The sequence below is a fragment of the Scatophagus argus genome, chromosome 5 (assembly GCF_020382885.2).
Source record: "Scatophagus argus isolate fScaArg1 chromosome 5, fScaArg1.pri, whole genome shotgun sequence".
In the NCBI taxonomy this organism is placed as follows: Eukaryota; Metazoa; Chordata; class Actinopteri; family Scatophagidae; genus Scatophagus; species Scatophagus argus.
Window position 1 is genome coordinate 15,369,657 of NC_058497.1, and position 9,600 is coordinate 15,379,256.

General features: G+C 42.5%; 1 long non-coding RNA gene across 3 annotated transcripts; it reads left to right on the plus strand.

Annotated features, from left to right (window-relative positions):
• The first annotated feature begins 3,722 nt into the window (after nucleotides 1–3,722).
• LOC124059280 lies at nucleotides 3,723–7,788 on the plus strand. Of its 3 annotated transcripts, XR_006843381.1 has the most exons (4): nucleotides 3,723–4,267; nucleotides 5,590–5,715; nucleotides 7,082–7,176; nucleotides 7,287–7,788. It is a non-coding gene; the product is annotated as an uncharacterized LOC124059280 (long non-coding RNA). The 3 variants fall into 3 exon arrangements; XR_006843379.1 differs by lacking the exons at nucleotides 7,082–7,176; nucleotides 7,287–7,788 and adding an exon at nucleotides 6,567–6,673; XR_006843380.1 differs by lacking the exons at nucleotides 7,082–7,176; nucleotides 7,287–7,788 and adding an exon at nucleotides 6,567–6,673 and having other exon boundaries at nucleotides 3,723–4,263.
• Nucleotides 7,789–9,600: the final 1,812 nt, after the last annotated feature.

The following is a 9,600-nucleotide window of genomic DNA, read 5'->3' on the forward strand; positions in this document are numbered from 1 at the left end:
TAATGTATTCAGAGTCTTAATGCTCAAATATTTTAGCCTGCAAAACATCGGATTTCACAAGCAACCACCCAACAGTATTTGAAATTTATCTGACAATTTCCTTGCACTGTCAAGAAAGGTTCCTAGAAACTCCTACCTGGGGCTGTCATACTAAGTAAGAAAATACAAGGTCAGTGTTATCCTGGTCATTCTTCTATGATTCCAAAGGTTGTTATGTGCTTTTTTTTTTTTATTACCACCAGAGAACAAAACCAGTTTGAGACTGTAAATATGTAACTGAGCGATTGGACTGAAATATGGCTGTGGGCATGTAGAGAAGGTTTATGTGTGGGTGGATCTGTGGGCAGGGAGTCTGGTCTGCACCTGCCCCTGACACACACGCACGCACACACCTGGACGGAGGTAACACAGAGCCTTCAGCAGCTCAGGTGAGTGCTAACTTGCTTTCCTAAACAAATGTTAAATCAAATGTGCATATCATAAATCTCAGTCTGTTGTGTCCGATTCACATGCCTAAGACCTGTTTATGTCCATTAATCCATGTTTTTGAGGGGTTAGTTGATGTCTCGAATGTGTATTTCCGTGCAAAATAGAAATTATTGGCATTCTCGCTGTGAAAAGTTAACTTGCTCCAATATTTAATGAGGTAAAATATTAAAGCACACATGCTCCAGTTAATATGTGTTGTAAAAGTGGGTTTAGAGGACAGACAGTACTATGCTGTCAGTGCTCTTGTTAATTACCCCCCACACTGAAGAAATCTAATTGCAGTGATGCATTGCTGCACTTCAGGTTTGGTGTGGTTATCTGCCAAAATCATTGGGTTTCAATTCTGCATTAGTGGGCAGGCGTCACCACAGCTACGCTTTCTTGCTCCCATCTATAATCTTGATCAGTTTACGCAAGGTTCAAGGTTAATGAATATTGGAGCTGTAAGATATTAATGAGTAACTGTCCGCTATGCCCTTCTGCTCAGTGGCGCACTGAAATGGCCTCGACACATAATAAATGAAAGCACGGAAGTCCACAATTCACAGTGGCATGCTCAAACAGAATAGAGACAGCAAGGGAAATTTTTACCCTGTTAATCTGTGTAAGTTAATGATTATGGGTCAAGGGATGTAGATCAAATGAGAAGATTGTGTGTGTGTGTGTGTGTGTGTGTGTGTGTAAAGGATGGCAAGAGAAAGGGTGGGGGAAAGAGGATCAATATTGCCATTAGCCTTTTAAAGTTCTCAGTGAAGATCAAGGCAATCATTTTGCTCTTAAGTCTGTAGCGGGGAAGCCAGCGAGGCAATTTGTCAGAACGTATAGAGTTTCCGAGCCTTTCAACCACCTCTCATCTAAAGTGAATAAGCCGATTTAAACGAGCCCCTACAAGTCTCCGCTCTAATTAAAACGGAGAGGCTATTGAAACCAAATCCACACAAATCTTCCCCCTTGAAAACAACACTTTTCAGTCCCAAGACCTGATGGTGAATACATTTATTGTCTTCACCTTTAAAAAAAAAAAGAACAAGCTGTTCGTGGCTGAATTATTTACAAGGACAGCTACTGCTGTTATCACCTGCCTTTTGTTAACCTTATGTGTTTTGTCCCTCCAGTTTTGTCAGCAAAACACACACACGCAGAGGAGACATCATGTCCTCTAAAGGAGGTAAGTTATGCTGCAGCCGAACTGCTGATTATCCACAAACAGGGGATGTGTGAAAGAGCCACTTTAACATGACACCATTTGAGTGACATAATATTTGCAAGGTCGCAGCCTCTTCTTGCTTTCCGATTCTGAGTCAGAAACACTGGCGACGAAGTGTAAATCATTCACCTGGGTAATGCAAACATGACTTGTTAACAGCTTGTTTAGAGCAACGTGCGCGGGCAATGATGAACAGTGAAGCTTAAAATAGGTCAAACAAGGTGAGTCCCATGATGGTTTGACAAAGACGAAAGCCAAGGGATGTTCTCAAGATCATATTCACAAGATCTGTGCTGCTACTGCTGGAAGTAGTGTACATGTGGCTGTCGGGGTGACATAATAAGTTATTAGACTATCCAGAAGGTGGATGACAAAGAATGCAACCAGCTTGAGACGACTACATCTACCCAAATCTCTTCCCTGTCCATCCCCAGGTGCAGACATTGACCCTGATGCAGACTTCGTATATGGTAAGTAGCAGCCTGTAACAGCTCCTTTGACAGTGTATCTGCTTGGACAAAATAGTTTGAATATTTAACGTCTGCTCTGAAGAAAAAGAATGTAGAAAGCATGTACGAGATAAAGGGGCTTTCTGTCAGTGTATGTGGATGTTAATGGGCAAATAAAGCAGGCGCCAGTACAGCGACAGAGGGAAGATTATGGGGAGTAAAAGAGGCCTGAGATAATGGAAAATGGAAGGAAAAGGAAACCAGAGACGGAGATTTAAAATGTAAAAGGAAATACTGTGATAGTTTGCTGTAGGTGACAGTGATGGTGTGTCCTGTGTGTCTTTTGCAGACTACCATACACTACGTGTTGGAGGTCTGGTCTTTGCAGGCATCATTGTGTTCCTTTCTATCATTCTGCTGGCAGGTAAGTGGAAAACTACATCCTGTGTGTGTCAGAAGACAAAACCCTGTGAAACAAAAGAGCTGAGGCGTGTCAGTGAGGTTGAGATTCTATCATACAGCATGTTGTTTGAAAGACTGGCTGAACGCAGACTAGAGCGCTCTGAAAACCGTTTTCATTGAGAAAATGAGGCTGAAATGTCTCTCTGACTCTCGTCTTAGAGCTCTGTTTCCATCACAGCGGTTATCAGGGTAGTTTTGCTGAAAGAAAATCACAATAGTTCTGAGCTTTGAGAAGAGCTAATCACCCAATCTGATTTTTCTCTAAAGGCAACAAGATCAGAAGCTGTGGCAAATCCAAGGTAAGGAAACAGATGAACAGCTGAAATGACATGGCTTTATAGCGACATCTGCTGGTCATACAAATAATTTTTTTTAAAATTGATTTCAGGCAAAATTTGATATATTTATTCTTAATAACTGGACATGAGATAAATTGGAAAATGTATTAGCGGGCATAATCTGCAGTTAAATATGACAACTGCTGTTTTATTGTCCACAGCCAAGACAGGTTGAAGAGGACTAAACCGAGCAGAACCAGCCAGCACCCAGGAGAGGGCCAGAATGTGCTGTAGTGCTGTCAGCTGTTTTGTGTGTAAAATATAAGGCTTTTGTAATAATAAAGTGTATGTGGCTTTACTGCATTTGTGTTCGTTTGGTATAAGTGCTGCTCTGGGCCACCTGGATTTCCATCATTTTGAAAATCAGCACAAATAAGTAAATATGTTTTGTAAGTGTTCGTCATGAAGAATGTGTAAAGATAACACCTGACTTTTTGTTCTTTCATTGTAATGTTTGGGATTCAAGAGAGCTTTCTCGAGTCATTTAGAAAAACAACAATACAAACCAACAGATACCACATGTACAATAATCACTGCTTGATGGATTATGTAAATTAATAGATCTAACAAGTGAGACACTTTGGAATCACAATATAAAAGAGTCACATGATGATGCCACGGGCACAGCATGGACAAAACAAGCGCTCCTGTCCACACAGGCCACAGGCCACGCCTCCTCACCCCCCTCAGGTGCAGTCATGTTACTTTAACCTGTGTACTTCCCTCCTGTCCTCTGTGTTTCCGGTAGTCCTTGGCCACATGTTCTCCGCGTCCTGTAACACTTGAGTTACTTTTACTTACCGCACAATTTCAGGTGAGATATTTACTTGAAGGATTTCTGTTTTTATTTCTTCTTCGCAGAACTTAAACGGCACACACAAACACCCAAAAACAAACCAGCAAATTTAAGACAACAAAGGTGTTCTGAGGTCTGTCTGTCCCACTTTAGCCTACAGCACTGCAGATTGGAGAGTGTTGGTGTGATAACATAAGGGTTTAAGTGACCTTCTTTGTGCTAAACCATTTGGGATGATACGCTTTAGATGGCGGCCAATTTATTTAGAGTTTGCGACAAAAGGTTTTCATCACGGAGCCAACTCCAACACAGTAAACTCGGCTGCACAGAATGTCTGGATAACGTGACAAAAAAAGTGCGTTTATTGTAATTGCTTAGACTTGCGGTAACGGAAACGACCACAAGGTGGCGTTAGGAGACCAGCATGAACACACTTCCCCCCGACAGGCCGAGAAGACGTGAAAGCTGCTGGATGGAGGGAAGGGAAATATAAGGACTCCGAATGGGCTGGAAAAACAACGAGTAGGTGGGAAAAACGAAGTTTTGATGGGTCGTCACGGTCAGATCCACGAATTCCACCAGATGAAATTAAAAACAAATAAAGAAATGCAGTACTATTAGTTGACTAAAGACGAGAAAGAGACGAGATGGACAGCAGACCACCTTAAATGGTCCCAGCATGGAGAAGGCGGTGCAGGCTGCAGTTGTGTGCCTGTTTTAACGTGTCTCTGCAGTGAGTTACTTTGACTGCTCATCAGTAACCGGGCCGTGGCCGTTTTGCCGTTGCATCAGAGCCAGCGGTGGAGGCTTAGACCTCTGTATTGTCATCGCTGCAGCAGAGATGACAAAGCGCATTAATCATACCGCCAGAAAACTGCGCCTGATTAATTATCCCTGAATAAATAAGTCGTTACAGGCAGAGACAGGAGCTGTCAGCTGAGTGAGTCCCAAGGACCCCCTGCTCTCTCCCTCTTTCTCTCACTTCATTTCAGTGCAACTCAAAGGCCTTTATTGGCATGAAAGTTTCAGGACCAATGTTGCCAAGGCATCAAAATCCAATCTGTCCTAATATTTGGACAGTGATAGTAATATGAATATTAACACAACACTGATATTGATTATATGTAGTATATTGTGTGTGTGTGTGTAGGTCATTCGCTGCCCCACATGTTGTTGATTGATGCGTTTACATATTTGGAAGAAGGATGTGCTCTGTTGTCCTTCTGTTAAGAGTATTTTTAATTTTCAGAGGTCATTTCAGGTAAATGTCTCATATTTCACTGGATGTTTTACACTTTTGGAGAAATGCATCTCTGTCAGACAGCAGCCACAGAATCTGTTTTCTTTTGCTTGCTGTGATATCTTTTTTTGTGCCTTTCTTGACTTGGATGGGATCTGTGTCTGCTTTCTGTCTCTGACGGTAGGCAGTTCGTATAGCTTTGTTGTCAGACCGGTCAGTGTGTCTGAGAGAGAGCAGTTTGGGTATTCTTTGCTGGGCTCAGCTCTTGGTTTTGAAGGGCTTTGGGACGGGGGGGGGGGGTGTGTAAGGGGCTGGATATAAGGTGATTAAAAAGTGAAAGTGCTCTCTTTTGAATGTTAATTATCAATGGGTGTCTGCCTAATCCTGGTCTACCATGTATCTGCAGGATTCTGCATGAAAAGATTGCACTGGTTAAAGCTAGCAGGCAGCATGATGGGCTGGATGACACTATCAGATGCTTTAACCTAGATTTTAAATGGGAAATTGGCAATTATAAAGCTTTCTCTTAATTGCATTTAGAGCCCTTTGAGACATTAGTTTCCTTCATATTTATATTTTCACCCCCCCCCTTTTCTCTTCCCACTCAGCCTCCCGAATCTGTGGAAAAATGAAGGACCGAGCTGTAAAATTTAACACAGCCCACGGACGAGGTGGTTTTACCAGTTGGAGCCCTCAGGGCCTCGGGACAGCTTTCCATAAGGGCTTCAGTTGAGGTAAGCATGAGAAGCCATTTGTCAGCCAGTTCACTAGAGCTGATAACATCACTCACACACGCAGAAACACAAATGCAGACTATGTTGGACAGGTGTGAGAGGGCTGATCAGTTACTGTTCCCACAAGCAGTTAGGACTGCTGACTGCTGAGGCAAAAGGCATCAGGGTGACTGAGGCAAACAAACAGGGAGAGAGCAGATGAAATGTGGTTCCAAAGCTTCATACTGGCTCCTGAGTCTCTGTTTTAATGAACTTGTCCCTCCACAAATGAAATCATTTTGTAGTTTTAATTATGCGCCGGTAGTTTCAGTTGAGATGATTTCTGCAATTCGTCTTCATCTCATGGTGTTTGAAATTCAGTGGAAATATGAATGTCCTTTGCCTAAGTCAAAGTACTAATACCACACTGTGAAAATACTCCACTACAATAAAACCCAACTAAAGTAAAAGTATGTACTTATTATCAGAACCATGTATTGAAGTGTAGACAGCCAGATCTCTAATCTCTGATGAAATGGCCCGATTTGTTGTGTTGTGTTATTGAGCAGCTCCATTTATCATTTAATTTTGACCGCTGTACTTTTCATTTGCCAATATCATTAAACTCTGAAGTCTTAGGTAAGTTTCAGAAAAGTTCCTTTAAAAAGGATGACGATCTTAACTTCTGTATTTGTATCAGTTTAATTATTGATTTAATTTGTTTTAATTATTATTATTTTAGCAACTCTTCCTTAAAATCTTAAATCCCATCCAAACCAACTGAACTTAAGACCATCTCTCACTTCTTCAGCAGCTTTAACATGTCTCTGACTCTCAGACCAAAACTGTTGTTTTTTTATCATCTGCCATAGATCAAAAATGTGTGGGGCACTCTTGGAAAACAATGGAAAAGAGAACAGCGAAAATTAAAGGATATCTGGCACTCCAAATATAAGAAAATGTAACAAATGAGGAAGGAAATATTTATTTTTATTGTGATGTCTACATCATTTCTAAAGCCATCATGTTTTGAACACTGTAGGTCTTCATCAGGGCTATGAGGCCAGATGTGTGTTGTGAATATATGTGAATGCCAGTGATCCTTGTTGGTAGGCAGATCGGTTGTCACAGTCAGCAAACCAACACGTGTCTTAAAGATAACGGTGAGTTCAGTTTGACGTTCTTGTTTCCAAACAAGTGGGAAAATATAATGCTTAAAGTGGAAACAGACGACTCTACTGTGCCTCTAGTGTTTCTAAGGGGTAACACAGGACAAATGTTAGTTTATTCATTCATTTGGTCTATAATGGATACATGAAAGCAGATAGATGTGGTGCTGGGCTGCCAACCTGTCTGGATTGCCATTCAGTCTCGATTTTTCCAGCAGATTTTGTGCCCTGTGGCAGACAAAACCGCATGGTGAAAGTGACGTTCATAGGGAACCGATCTAAACGCAGACTTTCACAGCCAGCACGTGGCGCAGTCAGTATTTACTTCGTTATAATACGTTAAAGCAAAAACAAAAACAACCCTTGTTTGTTGTCAGTTTAACATTTTGCCGTTGCCGAATGCGTTTTGTCTGTGCGGACCAGGTTCACCAGAGAGATGCGAGTACAGGAGTGTTGAGGCGTGGGAAAGTGACAGAATCAAAGCACAGAGGGTCAGCCTGCCCTCAGCTAAGCTCTACAACGTCTCCCAACACCTGCCGACTCCCTCCGTCTCATCAGTGTCTTATCGACTTAATGTGATGTAACAGACCAGAACTGTAAAGATTAGAGTGTAAACAGTAGTTTTATTTCTGCTTGTTTATAGCTTACACATGACATCTCTTTTTAACGCTGTGGAGATTGTTTGAGTTTGCTTACGCAGTATTTCTGGGCTACTTTGATGGACCGGATACAAGTTTCAGTTCACCCAGTTTCACCCATACAATAACCAGTTAGTTATCGGTTTACGAGTACGACTAATATGTGAAAGAATTTGTACCACGGAGAACACACCAAAGGAAAGTGAATGGACTTTTATTGTGAATGGTTTTTTTTATTTTAATTCATTTTTCATTTGCATGTATTTTGTTGTCATTCGCCAGTTTTATCCCACCACCACTGGCTATGCTAGTGTGTGTGTGTGTGTGTGTGTGTGTATAAAAATACCACTCTTGTGTCTTTTCAGGTGTGTGTGTGTGTGTGTGTGTGTGTGGAATGAACACACTGTCAGTAGTAACTCTCAGACTGGTGTATGGCATTAATCTGCCTACAACATGTTTTGATGTATGGAAGTCAGAGGGTAAAAGTTTTGCCCGCGGGTCACTGAGCCTCCACTGACTACACCCACTGTGTAGTGTGTGAACACCATAAAGAAAAACTAAAACAAGACTAGATTTTCACACAGAGCCAGTCTGTGGTTGACCCGCAGCCACTGTCATAATAGGTCAAAAAGCAGGGCCGTCCTTAGTTGCGAATTCTGTTACAAATACATAAAAATAGTCATGTTGCTGGAACCAACTGAAATGTGGTGAGCAGCAAACTTGTCGCCCACGTTGTTTGGTTGGTAAGTTGACGTCGAAGACGAACTCACTTTCGTTTAAATCAAAGTGTGGCATGTATTTAACACACTGGGACACTTTTCGGGACAATCAAATTTCTCAGGAGAAACAGGAGAACTCGAACTGGAGTCCACCGATTAGTTTGCTCCACTGAAAACTTAGCCAGTGAGGGAAATTCAGCATTAGATCTTCTAATGATAACATCTTTAATTGTGACCACTGGGTGTCGCTAGATATCTCTGATCAATATCTGTGCACAAGCCCCAACCGTGTTCATCTGAATCAGTCTTTTAATATATTCACATTCAAATGATAAATGTCGATCCCTTACTGAGCTGTTCAAATTTCATTCGCCTCGTTATGCTTGAGAAACGCAGTCGAAGTCAGAAAGTGTGTTTGTGTGTCACACACAATGGAGCGAGAGTTCTAGGTTGATCCCACAGAGGACGCCTCCAGCGGCAGCCATCTTGGAAGCGCTGGTATCGCCCTGGCACGGTATGTTTTTGTCTGCGGGCGTTCTGTCTGCCTCAGAGTCGCACCGTTCACCATCTCCAATTTTTTTTCTTTCTCTTTTTCAGTCTCATCGTCTTCCTCCACTCCGTCTCCCTTGCCTCCCTTCTCCTCAGCCATGCAAATAGTCTCATTTGCAAATATGAAAAAACAAGTGAGGGGTGGGGGGGGTAGGAGAGAGAAATGGAGAGATGAACCTCCTGCAGAAGAAGGTGCCCCCCCCTGCACACACACACACACACACCACCTTCGCCCCTCACCCCCATCCTCTCGTTATCCTCCCCAGCTCATTTGAATAAATTAACACCCCTTGATGTCTCCTGTGCTCACGCACGTACTCTCATGCAAAAAAAAAAAAAAAAACTACACAAACGCCAGCTCACGCGTACTCACAACGAAGCAAACACGCAACTCCCAAATACACGCGCCTGCACACCTGACTGTTGGGTATGAGAGCAGCCAGAAATGTATGTCCTGCGCTTTGCTGCCGTGTAGACACATGCTCACACACACACACACACACATCCTCTGATGTGCTGATACACACTCTCACACATCTGCCACAACAATCACGCACGCTTGGTTAAAGGCAAACACACTCCATTGGTTGGCGCCTTCCTGTTAATGTACTGCAGCACGGTGGTGTGTGATTCATATTAGCCTAATGCAGAGGCTCGTTGATACACGGCGGCATGCAGAGCTAGCTTGGCGGCCCCTGCAGAGGAAAAGGAGTTCTGCAGCACATTGCTTGGTTTTGACAATATTTAGGTGTGACAGTTAGCACAAACTGCAGTTTTTTTTTGTGTGTGCGTCTTTAACCACCATAATGTGGTGTTTCAAAGGAACACAAC